This window comes from Prionailurus bengalensis, chromosome B3 (genome assembly GCF_016509475.1).
Source record: "Prionailurus bengalensis isolate Pbe53 chromosome B3, Fcat_Pben_1.1_paternal_pri, whole genome shotgun sequence".
Taxonomy (NCBI): Eukaryota; Metazoa; Chordata; class Mammalia; order Carnivora; family Felidae; genus Prionailurus; species Prionailurus bengalensis.
In genome coordinates this window covers 96825915-96848957 of record NC_057355.1, presented here as the reverse complement: position 1 = coordinate 96848957, position 23043 = coordinate 96825915, and the positions used below count along the sequence as shown (strand labels likewise).

At 34.7% G+C, this 23043-nt stretch overlaps 1 pseudogene; it reads right to left on the bottom strand.

Moving 5' to 3' along the window:
• Positions 1-14134: 14134 nt before the first annotated feature.
• Positions 14135-16162, bottom strand: LOC122467947 (annotated as a pseudogene).
• Between the last annotated feature and the right edge of the window lie 6881 nt (positions 16163-23043).

The window sequence follows — 23043 nt, the reverse complement described above, 5'->3', positions numbered from 1 at the left end:
CAGAGCCTGCAGCCTGCTTCCGATTCTGTGTGTCCCTCTCTCTCTGCCCCTCCCCCGTTCATGCTGTGTCTCTCTCTGTCTCAAAAATAAATAAACGTTAAAAAAAATTTAAAAAAATCTTAGACTATTGACTATTTGCTGGTTAACACTTGATTTAGAAATATTATAATTTGATAATGTTAGGAAAATATTTTAGAACATATAAATTATTATTTTAATGGAATGCTTTGTTAGTATTGTCATAGTATTTTGAAATTTAAATTGACCTAAGAAAAAACACCTGTATTTTAAGATAAGTAAGTTTCTGGGGTGCCTGGGTTGCTCAGCTGGTTAAGTGTCTGACTCTTGGTTTTCAGTCAAGTCATGGTCTCATGGTGTCGTGAGATTGAGCCCAGTGTCAGGTTCTGACAGCACAGAGCCTGCCTGGGATTCTCTCTCTCCCTTTCTCTCTGCCCCTTTCCCACTCACGTTGTCTCTGTCTCTCTCAAATAAATAAACTTTAAAAAAATTTTTTAGGGGCGCCTGGGTGGCGCAGTCGGTTAAGCGTCCGACTTCAGCCAGGTCACGATCTCACGGTCTGTGAGTTCGAGCCCTGCGTCAGGCTCTGGGCTGATGGCTCAGAGCCTGGAGCCTGTTTCTGATTCTGTGTCTCCCTCTCTCTCTACCCCTCCCCCGTTCATGCTCTGTCTCTCTCTGTCCCAAAAATAAATAAATGTTGAAAAAAATTTTTTTTTTAATTTTTAAAAAGTAAGCCTCAACACCTAATTTCTCTGAATTTCTGAATGCAGTGTTCCTGTCATAATGTGTAAGTACTTTTACTTACAAAATTTTTAATAATCCCTGACTTGCACAATATTGTTTCATGAGTACTTAAGAAAAGTAAATAGCTTTTGCTAATAATTAAGAATTGTTTCAAAATAAATGCCTTCTCCTCTGTAGGTAAATTCATCAATATTAGCAACTTTTAAAATGTCAGCTATGTATTGAAAATCTATGCTCACAAAAGCATAGTACTAGATGCCATGAAGATATAACAATCTTATAAGACATTCCAAAAACATATATAGGATCTCACACACTAAGACAAAATTAAAAGCAACATACAAGTTAATAAAAATTCAAAATTACAATTGTTTTATCCACTTGTGACTATAGAATCAACAATATGATTCCCCTTAGAAGTATTGGGATATTTGCAGGCACATCTATGACTGTTGATTATTGGAGTATAACATACTTAAGTGATCAGGACCAGGGATCCTGGGGAAAGAAAATCTGTATACAGTTACCTACGCCTAGAACCTAACTCCAGTTTAATAATGGATAAAATATTTTGTGCATGAGTTACTCTACGCTCAAGAATCATAGTGTTATAAAAACAGCCAAGGAACATATTCTATTTCAGCTCTAATGTTACCAAGACTTGTTCACTATAGTAGATAATTTTGTCATTGAACACAAAGCCAGTTGCAGTTATGGCTCAATTTATTTGAGTCACCAATATAAAAACAGCTCTATTGGTCTGCATTAGTGGCTATCTTATTCAGAGTAAGTTTACAGAGCTCTGTAGTGTCACAGCGCTTTTTGGCATTGAAATATCAAAATATTTACATATTACATAGACATCATTTAAAATTTTTTTTAACGTTTATTTATTTTTAAGACAGAGAGAGACAGAGCATGAACGGGGGAGGGTCAGAGAGAGGGAGACACAGACTCTGAAACAGGCTCCAGGCTCTGAGCTGTCAGCACGGGGCCGACGCGGGGCTCGAACTCATGGACCGCGAGATCCTGACCTGGGCCGAAGTCAGCCGCTTAACCGACTGAGCCACCCAGGCGCCCCTAGACATCATTTTTAAAAAATAATTTGTACTCCTTTTATTTATTCTGTACAATTCAATTAGGATATTATATTAACTTTTGAAATTATGTTCATAGCTTGGTTATATTATCTATAAATAGTATATGGTGTGGGTGCATCTGACATCTGACTCTCGATTTCAGCTCAGGTCATGCATGATCTCATGGTTCATGAGTTGGAGCCCACATCAGGCTTTGCCCTGACAGTGGGGAGCCTGTTGGGATTCTCTCTCTTTCCCTCTTCCCGGCCCTCCCCCACTTGCATGCTCTCTATCTCTCACTCCTTTCTCTCAAAATAAACAAGGAAATATACTTTTATGAATAAATAAATAATATGTGGTAAAAGTGGTCTGAAATATTTTTTGTAAAAGTGGACTATGAGCTTCATATGACTAAAACTTACATTCAGAGACAACGTACCTTATAAGAAAGGAGAAACTTGCTGTGATTTTAGAGTGAACGTGAAAGATTTTATGGAAATTTGAACCGACTTTTCAATATTACATAGAATGTGACTATTCAGAGAAGTAGAGAATCCATTGCAGGCAGGCTGAATGGCTTGAGCAACTAGGGGAATAAATGCCAGAACATTTTCAGGGCTGTATATATATTCCCACCGAATGAAGGGCTCTTCTGGGAAAACTACGGCAAGAAGGAAACTCATGGGCTTGGAAAATCAGAGATTGGGCATTGTTATACAAGAAAGGGGTTATAATGGAAAGTGGTAGATTTTATGCTCATTGCTGCTATTGGCAAATGGATGACATATTCAATATGTTCTTTTCAAACATTAAACAGGAAGGGGAGTAGAAAACAAACACTAAATTTAAGTATTATCTGAGGGAAAAGAAGAAACAATGTAATAAAAACATTTCAAAGGGGAAATAAGGTTTTGGAGAACATTTTGAAACTAGATATTGATTGTGAGTGAGGTAAAAGACAAAACCACTCCAGTGGCAGCCCAGTTTTGATAACGGATTTTAAATTTTCAGTTGCGTTTACTGTGCATTTTTTCCTCATACAGTCTATAAAAACCAGACCAAAAAAACATAGCCTCAAGAAAAGCCTGCTCTCCTGAGCCAAATGACCAAGGAAGTTGTTGCCTGAGAAGCCAGAAAACATCAGGACTATAATTGCTCTACTCCAGCCAAACACCACAGAAAAATCTATAGCCCTTCCAACCTCATTCTAGTGGAGAGATTAGATTTTCATCCCCACATGTGGTAACAAGGCCCTATCCCCACTGGGAAGGTGTCAAAAGGGACCTAGTAGTGACCTGGGGCATTCAGTGCCTCCAGGCAGTAATAAGTATCTCCAGAGGACCTGATGCCAGTAGAGAGGCCTAGTGAGAATCCAGGGTTTCCACCCCCCACCAGGCAGTAATGAGGTGAGACCCTGGCCTTCCACTATAAGCACAGTGTCAGAAAAGGCCTCTTAAAAAAGAAGACAGAAATAAGACCCCAAATCTCATAGCATCATACCCAAAATGCCCAAGACTCAATTAAAATTCAAATGTCAGGGGTACTTGAGTGGCTCATTGGGTTAAGCATCCAACTTTGGCTCAGGTATGATCTCACATTTCATGAGTTCAAGCCCTGAGTCGGACTCTGTGCTGACAGCTCAGAGTCTGGGGCTTGCTTCAGATTCTGTGACTCCCTCTTTCTCTACCCTTCCCCTGCTCATACTCTGTCTCTCTCTGTCTCTCAAAAAGTAAATAAATGTTAAAAAATTTATTTTAAAAAATCAAATGTCATACCATACTGCTATTGCATTACTAGTGTATGGAAACAGAACCATTTTCTGTATATTACTTTTGTATCCTGAAATTTTCCTGTATTCACTTCTCAGTTCTAGTAGTTTTTTAGTGGAGTCTTTAGGGTTTTCAATATATAGTATCATGTCATCTGCCAAGAGTCAACGTCTTACTCCTTCCTTACCAGTTCAAATGCCTTTTATTTCTTTCTCTTGTCTGATTGCTGTGGCTAGGATTTCCAGTACTATGTTGAATAAAAGTGGTGAAAGTGAACATCTTTGTTTTGTTCCTGATCTTAAAGTAAAAACTCTGTTTTTCACCATTAAGAATGATGTTAGCTGTGGGTTTTTCATATGCACCTTTTGTCATGTTGAAGTATGTTCCCTTTAAACCTACTTTATGGAGACTTTTTATCATGAATGGATGCTGTACTTTGTCAAATGGTTTTTCTGCATCTACTGAGATAATCATGTGGTTTTTATCCTTTCTCTTATTGATGTGATGTATTACATTGATTTTCAAATACTGAACCACTCTTTCAATCCTGGAATCAATCCCACTTGATCATGGTGGATGATTTTTTTAATGTATTGTTGGACTTGGTTTGTTAATGTTTTGTTGAGGATTTTGCACCTATGTTAATGAGAGATATTTGCCTGTAGTTCTTTTTTATCATAGGGTCTTTATCTGGTTTTAGTATCAAGGTAACACGCCTCACAGAATGAGTTTGGAAGCTTTCTTTCCTCTTCCATTTTTTTTGTAATAGTTTGAGAAGAATAGGTATTAGCTTGTCTTTAAATGTTTGGTAGAATTCAGCTGGAAAGCCATCTGATCCTGGATTTTTGTTAAAATTGTTTTATTTTTTATTCAATTCCATTGCTAATACTAAGTCTATTCAAATTTTCTATTTCTTCTTGTTTCAATTTGGGTAATTTATTTATTTCTAGGAATTTATTCATTTCTTCTAGGTTGTCCAATTTGCTGACATACAATTTTTACAGTATGTTCTTATAATCCTTTGTATTTCTTTCTTTTTTTTAAGATTACTTATTTTGAGAGAGAGAATGTGTGTGCATGAGTGGGGAAGGGTCAAAGAGAGAAGAAGAGAGAGAATCGCAAGGCCCCATGCTCAGCACACAGCCTGATGTGGGACTCCTTCTCAGGACTGTGAGATCACGACCTGAGTCGAAATCAAGATTTGGTTGCTTAACTGACTGAGCCACTCAGGGGACCCTCTTTTGTATTCCTGTGGTGTCTGTTGTTACTTCTCCTCCTTCATTTCTGATATTATCATAATCCTCTTTCTTCTTTTTTTTTTTTTTGGTGAGTCTCACTAATTTTATTGATCTTTTCAAAGGAGCAACTCCTGGTTTCATTATCTGTTCTATTTTATATTTTAGCCTTTATTTCATTTATTTCTGCTCTAATCTTTATGTTTTTTCCTTCTACTGGCTTTTGGATGTTTCTTCTTCTAGCTCCTCTAGGGGCAAGGTTGAGTTGTTTATTTAAATATTTCTTGCTTCTTGAGGGAGGCATGTATTGCTCTAATCTTCCCTTTTAGAACAGCTTTTATTGCATCTCAAAGATTTTCATGCATTGAATTTTCATTTTCATTTGTTTCCGTGTATTTTTTTATTCTCTCTTTGATTTCTTGGTTGACTCATTCATTGTTTAGTAACATGTTATTTAGCTTCCATATACTTTTTTCCATATTTTTTCCTTGTGATTGCTTTCTAGTTTCATAATGTTTCAGTCAGTAAATATGCATGATATGATTTCAATAGTTTTGAATATGTTGAGACTTGTTTTGTGGTCTAACATGTGATATATTCTGGAGAATGTTCCATTTGTGTACTTGACAAAATATGTATTTTTGCTGTTTTAAGATAGAATGTTCTGAACATCTGTTAGATCCAACTTCTCCAATGTGTCATTCAAAGCCACTGTTTCCATGTTGATTTTCTGGTTGGATGATCTCTCCATTGATGTAAGTGAAGTGCTAAAGTCTCCTATTAGTATTGTATTACTATTGATTTCCTTTATGGTTATTAATAGTTTCTTTATGTATTTGGGTACTCTCATGTTGGGTGCATAACTATTTACATTTTTTTTGAAAGACAGAGAGAGAGAGTGTGTGCATGAGTGGGTGAGGGGCAGAGGGAGAGAGAATCTTAACTGACTGAGCCACCCAGACATTCCAATATTTACAACTGTCATCTCTTCTTGTTGAATTGTTTACTTTACCATTATGTAGTGTTCTTTGTCTCTGTCTTTATAAGTATTGCTATCTCAGTCTTCTTATTAAAATGTCCATACTACCCAAAGCAATCTACAGATTTAATGCAATCCTGATCAAATTACCAGCAACATTTTTCACAGAACTAATAAAAATAATCCTAAAATTTCTAAGATCAATAGATCCTTAATAGCCAAAACAAACTTGAAAAAAGAGCAAAACTGGAGCTATCACAATCCCAGATTTCAAGAAATAATACAAAGCTGTAGTAATCAAAACAGTATGGTACTGGCACAAAAGTAGTAGACACATAGAGTAATGCAACAGAAAGATCAGAAATACACTCACAATTTTAGAATTAATGTACAACAAAGGAGCCAAGAATATACAATGGGAAAAAGACAGTCTCTTCAAAAAATGATGTTGGGGACTTTACAGCCTCATGCAAAATAATGAGACTGGACCAATTTCTTATACCACTCAGAGAAAAAAAAAAAAAACTAAAAATGTATTAAAGATCTAAATGTAAGATCTGTAACCATAAAATTCCCAATAGATAACATAGGCAATAATTTCTTTAGAACCATAGAAACCATAGAAACATTTTTCTAGATATGTCTCCTCTGGCAAGGGAAACAAAGACAAAAATAAACTGGGATGGTTGGGTGGCTCAGTCGGTTGAGCATCCAGTTCTTGATTTTGGCTCAGGTCATGATCCCAGGCTTGTGGGGTTGAGCCCTACATTGGACTCCATGCTGAGTGTGGAGCCTGCTTTGGATTTCCCCCCACTCCCTCTCCCCCTCTCCCTTGCTCATGCACTCTCTCTCTCCCTCTCTCCAAAAAGACAAAAAAAAAAAAAAAAACCAACAACAAAAAAGCAAAAGTAAACTATCAGGACTACATCAAAATAAGGAGCTCTTGCACAGGGACTGAAACCATCAACAAAGCAAAAAGGCAGCCTACTGAATGGGAAAAGATATTTACAGATGATCTATTCAATAAGGGATTAATATCCAAAATTTTATAAAGAACTTAAACAGTGCATCACACAATAAAAGAAATAATCTTGTTAAATGGGCAGAATATAAGAATAGACATGTTTCAAAGACATACAGATGGTCAGTAGACACATGAAAACCTACTCAACATCATTAATCGTCAGGGAAATGCAAATCAAAACATACCTGTCAGAAGGGCTAAAATCAAACACACAAGAAGCAACAAGCATTGGCAAGGATACGGAGAAAAAAGAAACCTTGTGCACTGTTGTGAGAATGCAAGCTAGTGAAACCATTGTGGAAAAGAGTATGAAGTTTCCTCAAAAATTAAAAATAGAATTACCGTACAATCCAGTAATTCCGCTTCTGGATATTTATCCACAGAAAATGAAAATACCAATTCAAAAAGATATATGGACCCTATGTTTATCGCAGCATTATTTATAAAAGCCAAGGTATGGAAGTAACCCAAATATCCATCCATAAATGGATATAGAAGAGGTGGGGTGTATATATATATATATATATATACATATACATACATATATATATATATATATATATATATACATACACATACACACACATATACAATGGGATATTATTCAGCCATAAAAACGAATGAGATCTTGCCATTTGCAACAACATTGATGGATCTACAGAATACAATATTAGGTGAAATAAGTCTCTCAGAAAAAGGCAAATACCATATGATTTCACTTATATGTAGAATTTAAGAAACAAAGCAAATAAACAAATTAAAAAGAGACACACAAAAAAAGACTCTTAGAGAACAAACTGGTGGATGCCTGACTAGTGGTTGCTGGAGGGGAGGTGGGTGGGCTGATGGGTGAAATAGGTGAAGGGGGATATGAGTACACTTACCTTGATGAGCACTGAGTACTGAATAGAATTACTGAATCATTACATCATACATATGAAACTAATATAACACTATGTCAATTATACTTGAATAACTATTTTAAAATTGAAAAAAGAAATTGAAATAAACATGATTTATCACTGTGGCTTACCTTTTTTGAGAATATTTGCCCAAATGTTAAAATTTTTCTAGTAGTCCCATTTAAAAAAATAAAAAGAAATGAATAAAATATATTTTAAGTAAAATTATCTAAAATATTTATTTAAATGTAATCAACCCCAAATTTAATATTAAGAGAGTTTACTTTTTTATATTAAGTTATAAAAATTCTGTATTTAGCATTGACATCATATTTCACTTCATACTAACCACATTCATGTACTCAATAGCTACATTTGTCATGTGGCTATTACATCGTGTGGTGCGGCACTACAGTGTTGGTATAAGAAACCATGGAATTTGATGCTCAGATCAAAGCTGTTCTTTCCAGTATCATTATACTTCTCATTAGATATTAATTAGGAGAATATTTCCCAGATATAATGTAGATAGTTAAAAATTTCCATTTATAGGGGCACCTGGGTGGCTCACTCAGTTAAGTGCCCGACTTCAGCTCAGGTCAGGATCTAACGACTTGTAGGTTCCAGCCCCCAGTCCGGCTCTGTGCTGACAGCTCAGAGCCTGAAGCTTGTTTCAGATTCTGGGTCTCCCTCTCTCTCTGCCCCTACCCTGCCCGTGCTCTGTCTCTCTGTCTCAAAAATAAATAAACATTAAAAAAATTGTTTTTTTTAAACTTCTATTTATAAATACTTATTTTTAAAAAAATTAATGTTTATTTAATTTTGAGAGAGACAGAACGTGAATGGGGGAGAGGCAGAGAGAGAAGGAGACACAGAATCCGAAGCAGGCTCCAGGCTCTGAGCTGTCAGCACAGAGCCCGATATGGGGCTAGAACCTACCAACCATGAGATCATGACCTCAAGAGATCAAGAGACCTCAAGAGACCTCCATGAGACCAAGAGCCGAAGTCGGACTCTTACCGGACTGAGCCACCCAGGTGACCCTATAAGCACTGATTTATATAAAGACTCTCTTTGTACTTTGCGACAACAAAAAAATACAGTGATAAATTAGACAAAGAGGCAGTACTGCTGCTCTCATCTGAAATCACTGTTAAAAATTTGGTGCTAATCAAAACTCCCTTATTTCTCTTTCCTCTTAGTAAATAAATATCAAAATTTGGACTTATTTATTAAAATTAGACTCATTTTTGTTCAGTTTGTACACCGAGGTTATCTTTTTATATGCAAACAGGGTTTAAATAATAAACCCCCCCAAAAAAGGGAATTAGTTGATAATTATTCAATGATTGATCGCCAGGTCAATTCAGTATCAGTACACTAACATCCTGCCATCATGGAACTAAACAAGAATAAAAGGAAAAAGAGAAAAGAAGATAAATGTTAATAAGAATGAATCTTCGTTTCCATAAACTGATTTTTATTATGAACTTGACATGACCTACATCTAAATTTAAAGGCTGAACATTATTACACCATGCTCATAAAAAAAAGGTGGGTGTTTAAAATTATAGCAGTGGGAAATTGGACTCTATCAACCCTCATTAACTGCAAATTTGATCACAGATTTTCCCAGTAGCATAAGGGAATACCTCCAGGAGAAAACCATAAGACTTTAGTCTGAGAGAAATATAAGACTGGGAACTAGTATATCTGAGTTATGCAGCGACAATATGGCTTTTTCAAATGTGTATTAATTCTGGTCCATTTTTCTTGTGTGACTAAGATTTCTGATATATATAAACAAGATTAGGACATGGCGCTCTAATAAAGCTTCTCCCACACTGATGAGTACTTTTTTTCATTGGATGATTCTTCATAAATTCTGTCAAGGTATTTTTTTGAGAAGAATACAAAAAAGAAATAGTCTCTCATTCATGGTTTGCCACTTTTCATTTTTTGCTTCAAATGTGCAAAGTTTAAAAACTCTCTGTTACGTAATTTCCAAAGTTCTAGGTGGGTATTCAGAAAAGTAAATGAAACCATGAGAGTTTTACAAGGTCAGCGCTGAGAGCAATCAGAATCTGTGTCACCAGTCAAGGGTGGTGTATGACCTACCTCCTCATATCTTTCAGTCACATTTATCAGTTGTCAACTAGACAGTTCTTCCTTTTGATAAAGCATTATCTTGTGTGGTTCTGTTTAAAATATAAGAATTCTTGAGAAGGGAAAGTGCAATGTCTAGAGTAATAAGTTTATTATTATATTATTATCTCAGTACAGCTGAGCCCAAGCAGTAGGAAAAGACTCTGAAATTAGGAGCAAGAGCTGAAGGCAGAGCAGGTAAAATATCAAAGGTGGTGATTAGGAGTCAGAAAGCAAGTTTGGCCTATATTATATTTCCCTTAGTACTGGCTTGAATGCCTGGAGAGAAATGTCATACAGAAAAGGCCTCCTAATTGTTTTCAAGCCTACTTGTTTTTTTTCAAGGCGACTTATTTTTAAACATTCACATTTACTGTGAGAATGAGGGTAGTGTGGGAGATACAATGGCAACAGTTATCCAAACACTAGCTCCTGGTCTGCACTGCACAGAGTGCCTCATATTCTAATAAAACCACCCCAGTCTTATTGGCTTAAAGAACCAAAGTGTCTTGTTTGGGGCAACAACAGCCACTGAGAAAGTCCTAGAATGGAAAGAAACAACAGACAGCTCCTGGAATTATCCCTCACTTACCAGTGGCCCATCACTACAATTACATTTGTACTGAGGCACCATATTTAAATTATAGGCCTATCAGATTATGGGCAATGGTGTGGATAGTGAACTGTAAGACTCATTTCATGCCAGTGTTTATGAGCTGGATTGAAGTTAGCTGTTGGCACAAATATTTCCTTTATAACTAAGTTTTAACCGTATGATGGCTTTTCTTTGGAACATATTTGATTTTCTCCAAGTTACATAGGAAACCAATAAGTTTGAATCTCTGGTTTCTACATTGACTAACAGGAGACAGTAAGGAATCCAAATTGTTTGGTTTAATAGAAGACTATCTACTTACTATCAAATAAGTTATACCAATATTTGAGGGAGGTGAGGTAATAGACCAAAACGGGGGATAATTAAAACAACTTTTGGACCATGTCTATAAAATATAAAGGAAAGAGTCGTTTTATGGTGATTTTTATTTGTTTATCCTCTGTGTAATTGCGACACAGTGATAGACATCACTACGCAGTTGATTTGGTTCAGTTCCTGTTGCATTCCTGAGTTACAAAATTGCTTATTTTGTGGTAATTTTGAAGAATGCAACTACATATTTATATCAACTAGGGATAGTCTCTGTGGCTGAAGGAAGCCATTACTTTTGTGTAAGCATGATCATTATGACTTTAAATTGAAATTTTCAGAGAAATCACTACCTAGTTAACTTTCAAAAATTTTTCCTGAAGCAAGAATTTAGAAGACTCAACTTGATTGTGCTTGAATAGTTGCAACTCAAGTGATACGGTAAGAAGCTTCCTCTTGAGGCACAAGAAGACATTTATCTGTTTTAAATAATTACTTTAATGTGCTTAATTACCTTATCATTTTGAATGCACTGTAGTCAACAGGACGACTAATATCCAGTGTTTCCTATTTTGTAGTCTCTTAGAAGAATACAGGGAAATGTTTATAAGGCATTTTATTCCTTATGCCGGCAGCTAAAATAGGAGATTTTAGAAGTACCTAGAGATATGGAGATACTAAATTACATGCAAGACATCACTGGAGAATCTGGAAATAAAAAGGATTTATTCTCCCTAGGCTACTTGAAAGCTGCCTTCTCACAAATAAATGTTAAGATGCCCTAATATACATTGCTTTCACTATTTCAATCTTAGTTACTAAATAATTTTATAATAAATAATTGACGTTTTCGTTAACTGACGGATCTCCTGAAATTCAACAAACAAACAAAAGCATGAACTAGAAGGCTAATAAAAGTTCCTAATTGGGAAATTGGTCCCTAGGAACATGTTTTCATTCAGCCTAAAGGACTGCTTTAGAGCTAGATTATGGTTTTTATTTTCAGGTGGTTTCTCTAATTCGCATGTACATGTACACACACACAACAACACAAAAACATTTTCTTTGAAGACAATTAAAATATAAAAAATTATTTTGCCAATCAGGTTAACTACCCAGATGTTCCTTTAAATAGATCACATATTTTTCTCTTCACTAACATATTTATTTCAGAATGAGAAAAGCCTTCAAGATGTGGAGTTTACCACAAATCTCTTTCCTGATAGAATTTCTATATTTTTCCACAGAGCCTCTTTTATCCTGGGAAGAGAATTATTACGTGTGTTTTTCGCCATGTTCAACTTATTTTCTGTCTTCTGCGCTGGAACATAGGGACGTGAAAATTAATTGTTTTCTCTCATTTTTAAAATCATTCTTCATGTATAATCTATGCATTAAATTTGATCTACATATTTATACTTTTTTAGTGACGATTATTTTATAATGAAAATGCTTATGAAAATATAGCATTACAAATATTGTCTGATCAATATGACTAATCATATCCAAACATTTTTCAGGGTAGAAAAGTTGACAAACTAAGACAAACTATTCATCTTGAACAGATTTCATTAATCTGTTAATAGAGCTCAGTTTAGTTTTCAGTGTGCAATGGAGCAACAGAAAGGTGGCTGGGCTGTGTTCAGGTTTTGGTGATAAGTACTATGACACAACTGTTATTACCATAGGACTCATTTTCTTTATCTGATCTCATGAATTAGCTTTTATTTTGATGATGATATGCAATTCACAACTTTTATGTCCTAGTTCCTTTCGTTTTTCTCATTAAGTTTAATAAAATGGGAATTACGGATATGTGTTAAGCTAACATAATGAAGGGGTAGAATACTGTAAAGATCCTCTGTAATAAAATAACTGAATGTATTTTTTTTACCTAGTATTTAATTTTAAGCTAAACTATTAAAAACTATTTTGTCTTCACTCAAATCTGACATCTTTTATTTAATTTTCTTACATAAATTATCCGACTACCTATTATTCTTAGAATAGTAAAGTGGTTTAATTTCTGTGAATAAAATATTGAAGTAATAAAATTTTGAAGAACTGTCATGCTGATTTGTGAATTACAGGGTTTCTTCTCTTCCTGTAATGATTGAAAATACTTTATTTCACACTCTTCAACTCATCCCTTTCATCATCAATTCTTTGTCATGTAACATACAACAGGAAATCAAGATATGATTTTTTTTCAAAAATTGCAACTCAGAGAAACATAAAATAACCATTGCTAGTTAGACTTTGTTGTAGCAGCATAAGTAAAAAATAATAAATCTACAGGACCATTTGGTAATTTTTATTGTATCTTATTTATTTTCAAAAAGGTAACTCATCTGCTCAGCATCCCTTAAAAGAAACTTTTATGTCAACTTTCTAATGGTATTTTTTTCCTGTACTTTCTAATGGTATTTTTTTTTTCTGTAAACTGAACAGATCAAATCAGCTCAGTGTTATATGAGCATAATTTAGGTACATGTAATTTTAGGACATTTTTAAAATTTTCATTACTTTTTTGTTACATACCAACTAGTTTATATTTTATGTCTTTACAAAGAAAAAGCTAAAAAAATTAAAACCATTGTTATATGGTTTTAAAACTCATAATTCCAGATTCCTCTACTTATAAGATAGAATGGCCCAGCAGCTATTTTCACCATCACTGACTTCAGTTCCATTCAGTAATACAGTACATAATGCAAAAGTAACTAGTCATGCACAAAAATGTCTCAAATATAGTAAAATGTACACAGAATAAAGGTAATTTATAATGACAAATAAGAACTGTAATTTATCTTGGCTGTGCTTCAGAAATTTAGCGTCACCTGCCTTCGCCAAGGCACAAAGCAGGAAGAGGTGAGCATGGCTGTCCCCAGAAGTGGGCAAAGTATGTATAAAGGTATCCATGTACACGAAAGACTTAAAACTGCTCAGTCTCGCTGGGAACACTGAAAAGGAAATGCTGTAGCTTCCCCCTACTATTCACCTTTGGATCAAGTCCACAGTCTTATTTCATCATAGAGAAAATACAATTGGCAAGGATCTCTAAAAGTAAATCACAATTTGGGCAAATGAAAGAAAATACTTCACTATTCCCAAAGTTTGGTTGTATCTTCTGGATCAGAAGTATTTTGTAGACAAAGGAGAGTTTCACAAAACCGAGATGTCATACAGATGAAGGGACAAGGCATTTTCCACAGAAGCTTAACAATGTCAAACTTTCAAATGGCTCTTACAGTATAACCATTACATGTTACAGTAGTGTGGGTTCTGGGGATCCTTTGGCAGCAAATGCTGATTTAAAGGGCATGGGGTCTCTTTGGGTTGACCTGCTTGCTGGCCTGTTCTTGCAGAGCTACACAGATTTTCACTTTATTCCAGAGTTCAGTTAAAATTTCTATTTTTGCTCAAGAATAGCTCCCTGCTGAGTAGCATATGAACCTACATCATAGTCTACTTTTTCAGTTATCTCTAGGAGAGACTTTTTATCTTGTAACCATTGAATAGATTCCTAAAACACTGTCCTCCTGTGATCTTTTACAACTTGTGCTTCCATTTCTTCCATTTGTGAGACAGCTTCATGAAAAGTAAACAATTGTGGAGAAACCTCTTCTTCACTGTGTTCACAAAGAAGTTTTACATTGGATCTCTGAAGGGAACTGCCCATACCCCACTCTGCCTCTAAGACATCCATCTGATTTGGTGGACAGTGCATCATTGAATGAAGATCCCCAGCATCAGCTGGATCCACAGTCAATTCTCTCACCTTATTTGCATACCTTAATGCATCAAGAGTATTTTCACAGGATGCCATTCCTGAAGAGTTTGTAGCTATCATGCAGGCATGAGAGTTTTCACCCATGAATTAATCTCTTAACACCTGAGTGACTTCGCTTGCTCAGAAAGGAGTAGGAGGTTTATTTCTACCTAAGGCTCTAATTCATTTCTGCAGTGCTAAAAGTCTTTTTACGAATTTCTGCACCTTCAAGCCTAGTTTGCCTGTCTGCACTGGAAATACCAGCACCTCTGTCATTTCCAGGAAAATCAATAAGAGAAAATTTCCCATGTAGTTTTCCTTTCCTTCTAAGAATAATCTGAAATACTGCATTGCTCCAAGGTGAATGTGCATTTGAAGATATTTGACCAGATGTTCTGCAACTGTTGCCTATGTCAATGAGTTTCAGTACATCTTCAACACATTTGACTTCCTGTTCCTGTAATCACACCACTTGAGCTGTCAGCACAGAGCCTGATGCAGGGCTCTAACCCACAAAGTGTGAGATCATGACCTGAGCTGAAGTCGGATGCTTAACCAACTGAGCCATCCAGGTGCACCCCACCTTCTAGCATTCTTAATTTTGCTTTCCTGTTTAGCAAGTCAAACACATTTACACTATAAATTTCAAAGAAAACTGCATATACTTGAAGTTCTAACTTCTTATAGTTTGGTCTTTGGCTTTAAGAAAATATCTCAAGCTGCTAAAGCATGAATTCCTTCAGAACAATCTTGGTTCGTTCCTTCCCTATGTTTGAGGTTTTCCACTTGCAGCAAAGGACATAGCCATTCTCCTTTCAAATAGAGTTTCCACTATTGGTCTACCTGTAATCCTTCTAAACCATTTCACTTAGGATCTGAGTCATGAAAGGCAAAATCAAGACCAAATGTTTGGTTTTCTATGTGACTTATTGAGACAAAACTAAAAGTAGACTTATATACCATTACAATATTTTTACTAGGGATTATGATTACATCTAGAGCTTTCATTTGAGTTTATTTTTTACTGAATGGTCATTTTCATCAATAAGACCTGCTGTTGTCAATGATCTACAATCCTTTTAAAGTCTCTGATCATACACAGAATTTCCTAATTAGGGTTTGTAGCATCAACATCCCAGGCTCTTAAGTTTTTTCTGTTATAGTTCCCTGTTTTTGTTTTTTGTTTTCTTTGTTTGCTTGTTTGTTTTTTATAATTTTTCTACTTTTTTCACACAGTTAGATTTTTCACGTGTATTCTGTTGTGAAGAGGAAGACTTTTCAGGAAGTTGACTAGGTTGTTCATGTGCAGAGCCAACCACTCTGATATCTTTTGGAGGAAGGTCATTTTTAACAGAAGCCACAGTCTGTCTATTCTTTACAATTTTGTTTATTTTGGCTGAGGATGCTGGAGGTAGAGGTGTTTCTGAACTGGATTCAATTTCTTCATCAGGAACAGAGTCATGGTTGAGTGAAAAGATGCTCTCCAGGTCAGTATCTTTGCCCTTTATATCTCCATTTCTATCCATTCAACAGTAACACTTCCATTATTTTCATTTAAGAATGTTACCATTGCTTTGATATATTTGGGTTTGCTAATTAGGGCCTTGAATTTGTTCTCATTTCTGGTACTCCGTGGGTTTTCTCCTTTACAATAAAAATTATTTCCAAGCCTGACTGGGTCTCACTACACACCCCAAGCACATGACATTAAACATTTTCCCCAAGAGGAACCACTTCTTGGCTAGATCTCCACATAAATCCCAATCTGCATGTTGCTGGAGTTGGCCATTACCATCACCTCATCTAAGGTGGGGTGGCGGGTAGTTATGACACTATGAATGCAAGCAGGGCCTGCAGGGCAAGGAGTGATGTTGGGCATCCAGGAACCAGGAGAGTGGAACAGACCACGCTCGATTACCTAAAGCTGACTCAGGTCACAGAAATCATTGTTTTATGTAAGTAACTTAAAAACTTCTTCATAAAATTAATGAAATAAATTAATGGCCATAGAGAGAAAATGCCCACAAATATATCCAGAGGACATGGTGGGCAAATTTTTCCCCAAAAGACAAGTTTCTTTTTAATAAAGTGAAGTCTTCATTTGTAATTTTGTAAATTATTAAGTTGAAAAAATTTTTAATTTAATCCAGTGTAAACAGAGTCAGTGGCATACAACCTTATCATAAAATATTGAGAAATAAAACTTGCTGAGTTGAAAGACTACTTTCTCAATCTTTTAAATTCACTAAATTCTAAAATTTCATCATTTTATTTTCAGTCCTCAAGCTGTCCAACATAATACTATATATGCTGCACAAAGATGGGAAATCAGAAAGCATAAAAGTATACACTCTCCCAATTCAAGACAACTGCATTCATATTAAAAATATTATTATTGATTACATACACGTGGGCATTTTGTTGATTTGAGATTAACAATTTAAAATGTAAGGTTTAGAAGCTCAAATAATCTTTCAGTTTCTCATAAATTATTAAATTCTATGTTTTTTTTTTTAACATTCTTGCCCTTCTTTCATCCTTGTCCCACCAAAAGAAGATTAAAAAAGGAAAATAAATGTACTGGGAATAAAATCTGGTAAATTGCTATTGAAACCCACTGGCTTTGTTTGAACAAGATTTTACCACTTACTTACTAGCCACATGGTTTGAGCAGGTTACTTAATTTCTATGACTGTTAAACTTTTGTTCTGGTTTTGAAAAGTTGATAAACTGATATGACTATACCTTCAGAGTTTCAGGATGGCTAAAAGTAATGCATGCAAAATAAACAGCATAATGAATGCATTTGGTACTTATTCAATATTTATCATTAATAAAATTATTATTTTTTAATGTTTATTTGGAGACAAAGAGAGAGTACAAGCAGGGGAGGGGAAGAGAAAGAGGAAGAGAATCTCAGGCAGACTCCACACTCAGCGCAAAGCCTGGCATGGGTCTCGATCTCATGAACCATGAGATCAAGAGCCAAAATCAAGAGTCAGACACTTAACTGACCATTCAGGCACCCCATCATAAATAAAATTATTTTTAAATGTTACTATAATGTACTGATTATTTTCTGAGGTCATTAATTACAATTATGATGAGAATCATAAATCCAATGTTGGATCATAGAAAACAATATAGACAAAGCAATATGAATAACGGCTCAGAAGTTCATTAGTCTTTGTTGCCTAACTGGCACCAATAACATGAATTTGCAATGAACACAGGGATTTTACAATTAAGTGGCTTATATTAGTAATATAAAAAGCAAAGCTCCTTTTAAGACTCAAAGTTGTTTGGGCTATATATTATGACTTGCACTAACACCTTAATCTTTGACAACTTTTCTCTGGACTCTATTAAAGACATCTTTCCCTGGTCTGGAACTTCTTTTTATAATATATATCAAGTCTTAAGTTAGGGAAATGTAAAATGTGATAGTAAAATTTACAAATGTTCAAAAGAATAGATGCTGAAAATATTCTCTCAGATGTAGACCAGACGTGAACAATGAAGTAAGATGGATTTCATTTTGATCTAATCATATCTATGCTATTTTATGTTCTGCGCAATCTTCGGGTTCTGATAATTGCCATTCTCTAGAGAGTTCTGTTCCTGTCATGGCCAAGTAATCTCCCTCTCGACCAACACTACTGCAGATAACAATTACAAACTCAACAAAACATAAACATTTTCCTCAAGGCACTGGAGAGGGATAGAAGCAAGCTGATATTCCATGGAAGTTGACACAAAGAGGAAGACAATGATACAGGATCAAATTATTTATGACTCATCCTGAGAGGAGTCTCAAGCCATTATAATTCAATGTGGCTAAAATTTAACAAAAACCCTGCAGTCCTACTGACATGAGAGAACATAGGACAGGATTTAGTAAAAATGCAGCCACTTAACGTAAGAGAGGAAATACCAAAAGGAAAAGTGAGAGGGGATCCCTAAATTTTCTCTGTCTAAATCCCTGGCTAATCTCTGAAACACTCATTCATAGGGAAAACTCAACTCAGGCTAAAAGGAGAAATGGTGTTTTATAGATCAAGCTCAGTGAAATTATAGGTCTTTGAAAATAAGTTGAAAAAAATAGAGACTTAACTAGAAAGCGAACTGAGGGTTGATGGAGGGAGGTGGGTGGGAGGTGGGCCAAATATGTGATGGGGATTAAGGAGGGCACTTGTGATAAGCACTGGGTATTACATGTAAGTGATGAATCACTGAATTCTACTCTTGAAACCAATTAATAATAATAATAATAAATAATAATAGTAATAAAATAGTCATCAGAAAGTCATAAGATCATCTATAGTTGCTAAAAATATCCATTGCAATGCCCAAGGAAACAATCCAAAATTAGTTAAAATCTAAAGAAATAGAAAGACATAATTAATTCAGAGAGGAAAGGACATTAAACAAAAGATAATACTGTGTTACCTAGATGTTGAAATTTGCAGACAAGGATAATAAAGCAGCTATTATAACTATGTTTAAAGATATAAAGGAAAATATAAGCATATTTGTAGATACAGTATGTTTGGTTCCAGACTACCCCAATAAAGCAAATATCACAATAAAACAAGTCAAATGGCTTTTGTTTTGGTTTCCCAGTGCATATAAAAGTTATGTTTATTCTATAGTCCATTAAGTAAACAATAGCATTATGTCTAAAAAACAATGAACATACCTTAATTAAAAAATACTTTATTGCTAAAAACATTAACTATCATTTGAGTTTTCAATGAGTCATAACCCTGATAACAGATTACCATAACAAATGTAATAATGAAAGAGTTTAAAATACTGTGAGAATTACTAAAACATATTACAGAGACATGAAGTGAGCAATTGCTATTGGAAAATATGGTGCTGATAGACTTGCTCAACACAAGATTGCCACAAATCTTCAATTTGTGAAAACACATTACCTGTGAAATGTATTCAAGTGAAGCACAATAGTTATAGGTCTATATGTTCACAAATAATGAAAAGATAGAAACACTGAATTAAGAGATAGAGACCATAAAAATCAAACAGCTGAGAAATCGTAAAACAGAACAAAACAAAAAATATATGAAATAAAACTCACTGGATGAGAAAATAATACTAATGACTGAGGAAAGATTCCCTGAACTTGAAGACAGATCAACAGAAATTATATAATATGGAGAATATATATGTTTATATAGTGATATGTTTATATATACATAATATATATATATAATATAAAATAAATATATTTGTATTTATATACAAATGCATATATATATACAGAATATATATATAATATAAAATAAATATATTTGTATTTATATACAAATGCAGAAACATCTTTAAGCCAAATCTAAGTCTTCTCTTTCTCTGTCAGTTAATCATAGGCAAATCCCCATGAGGCCATGGTTGCAGGCTGAGAGAATGTAGCACAGCAGAAGTGAAGCCATGGGCCTTTGGACCACTTCTCAGGTAACTTTCTCACGCCTTCAGGCCATATCATGTTATATACCACTTCTATTTGATGATGGAGCATGGTTGTGAATGCCCACTTTAAGGAGGTGAAATAAGACTCATTACATGATGGGCAGATCAGGACGCATGGTAATGTGATGGCTTAAGTTTAAGTATTCATTCTCTCCTCAGACCCAGTAGCAGGTCAAGAACTGTTTCTCAAAAGGTGAGTAGTTATCCAGAGGATAGTAGGGCTCTGCTCTAAAATCCTAAGGGCCCGTGCTGCAATTCACCTACAAAGGCCCGCCAAAACCAACAAACAGCCTCCCTATCTGCCACTGACACTTCAAGCACCACTGAATCTACTGCATCACATGGCCCAAGTGGCAGAGCAGTTTTCAAGGCAGGATGGACCTGTAGCAAAGCCATCTTATGTTCTGGGCCCCACTCAAATCTAGCAGCTTTTCAGGTCACTCAGTAAATTGGACAGAATAACACATCCAAATGATGAAGATGCTGCCTCCAATATCCAAAGAGATACACTGGGAATTGTGCTTCTTTTTGCTTATAGTGGCCAGATGCAACAATTTATCTTTCACTTAAAAGGAGTATTTTGACATGATCCACACTTCCAGAACCCTAGAAATTTTGCTATGTAAAAGGCCCCAGAGTTACTGGATTTATTTCCCACCATGTTTTCTATTCAACAAGATAAACTAAATATAGGACCATACACAAAGATCTTTAAAATTGGTAGTGAAACAAATAACCACAAGTGAAAGTCAGAAGACAGAAATCAAATGCAATCATAACACAAGAATTTCACATATAAAAGTATCAAAAACAATATAAAAATATTACATACTAAATATTCAATGAAATAAAATTTGCAATCAGAAAAAATGAGATATCAAAAGCTAATTTAACATGGTGAGGTGTATTTTTGTAAACAATCAATAAACATTCAATAATAAAAGCAGAGTTGTTGAAAAAAATCAGAAAATTTATAAACTGTATTCTACCATAGAATAAAATATACGGAGACAGAAAGATGTAAAATATTAAGGTCATTTTAATACATATGAAGTGTTGAACTAAAAATTCTAGTGTTTATTTAATCAAAATACCTAAAAAAGAATAGAAAATATAGATGGAGCAGAAGAAAAATTTAAAGGGATGATAGATCATAGCTGTGCAATTTTTAGGTAATAAAGACATGGATAAGTGGAAATTGAAAGCACAGTATATTTTTTAAAAATCTGTATTTTAACACATTGACATGGAGTTATAAAATTTCCAATAAAATAGAGATGATTTTAAAAGTACCTGGTGATAAAAGACAGATCCTTTAAAATAAACAACCAAAAGCTTCAAAAAATAAAAGGAATTTAGAAAAGAATAGAATAAAATCTTCAAAGAGCTGAGAGTAAATCCCAACATTTTAGTTGTCTACACAGAAATACTCTTTCACAATTTAGGGCAAAACAAAGACATTTCTAGATTTCAAAATATGGAGAATTTAGCATAAATGCCCTGCCTCACAAACCATTCTAAAAGAAGTACTTTATACATTATTCCAAAATGTTCATTTACCACGTTTGTTAAGGGTCTACCATGTGTTAGATGTTCTCTTATGTCCTGAAAATACAACCAAAATCCTTCCTATCAATGCACTTATGTTCTCACTTGTGATACAGATAAACAAAAACATAAATAAGTGAAAAATAAATGAATATATACATACACACATACTATATAAGTATGTAGTACGTTAAAATATGCCATGTAGATAATAAGAAAAGTAAATCAGAGAAGGAACTATGGCATGTCTGGTGTGGGATTATGATTTAAATACAATACAGAAATTCATGGAGGAATATTTGATTCATGTGGATCAAGAAAAAAATATTTTGAGCAAAGGAAAATCAAGTGAAAAAGATTCTAAGACAGGTACATGTTCTGTCTTTTGTGGAATAGTAAGAAAGAATAATTAGAAGAGATGAGGCTAATGTAATAAAAAAAAAAAAAACCTGGAAATCATATAGCTGTAATGTGGACCACTTTAAGGCTTTTCTCTCTTAAAATGATTAAGATGAGAGTTTTTGAAGGGTTTTGGGTAAAAGGCTGAAATACATGATGTGAGAGATGGGGGGAAATGAAAAGAGGTAGAGGAGACGGTACAGAAAGAAGGGAAGAGAAGAGGAAAAACAGGAGAAGGTGAAGAAGAAAAAGAATGGAAGAGGGAAGAGAGAGGAAGAGGAGGTGGAGAAGGATGAGGAGTTACCAAAGGGCTATCACAATCATCACAGCAAAAAGGGACTTTGACTTGGGCCAGAGTGGCTGCAATGGAAGAAGAAGTAGAGGTTGTTTTCTGAAAATAGTCAACGGATATTGCCAAGAGATTGCTAAGAGGTATGAGGGGAAACAAGAAAAAAAGAAGAAAAAAAAAAGATGATCTCAAGGTTTTAGCCTGAACAACTGAAAGAAAGTTGCTGTTTGCTGAGATGATATCTGAGAAAGAACAAAAAAATTGGGGGGAAATATAGTTTAAATTCAGAGCTTGTTAAGTCTGAGATTCTTAGACGTCCAAGTAGAGATTTAGACTAAGCAGGTAGTTCTTTTATGCAAAGAAGAGTTCCAGGCTACAGAAGGAATTTGGGGATTATTACCATAGGAGAATGAGTGAAGATGAAGACTAGACCAGGTCCAAGCAATGAACCCTGGGATTTGAGAATGAAAATGCTATCTAAATGCCAATATATCTGAATATTTAAATGAAAAAGGACAAATTCTTGAAAAACACAAATTACCAAAACTAACCCAAGGAGAAACAATATCTAAATAAAAAATATACAATATACAAAAAATGTCCATAACAATACTCTTCATGAACTTCGTACACTTAAACAATTCATATGTCAGTTCACATTTGGGATAGTCACTTAATGCAATATCATAAAGCAATGAAAATGACCAAAATCATGCAAGATACAA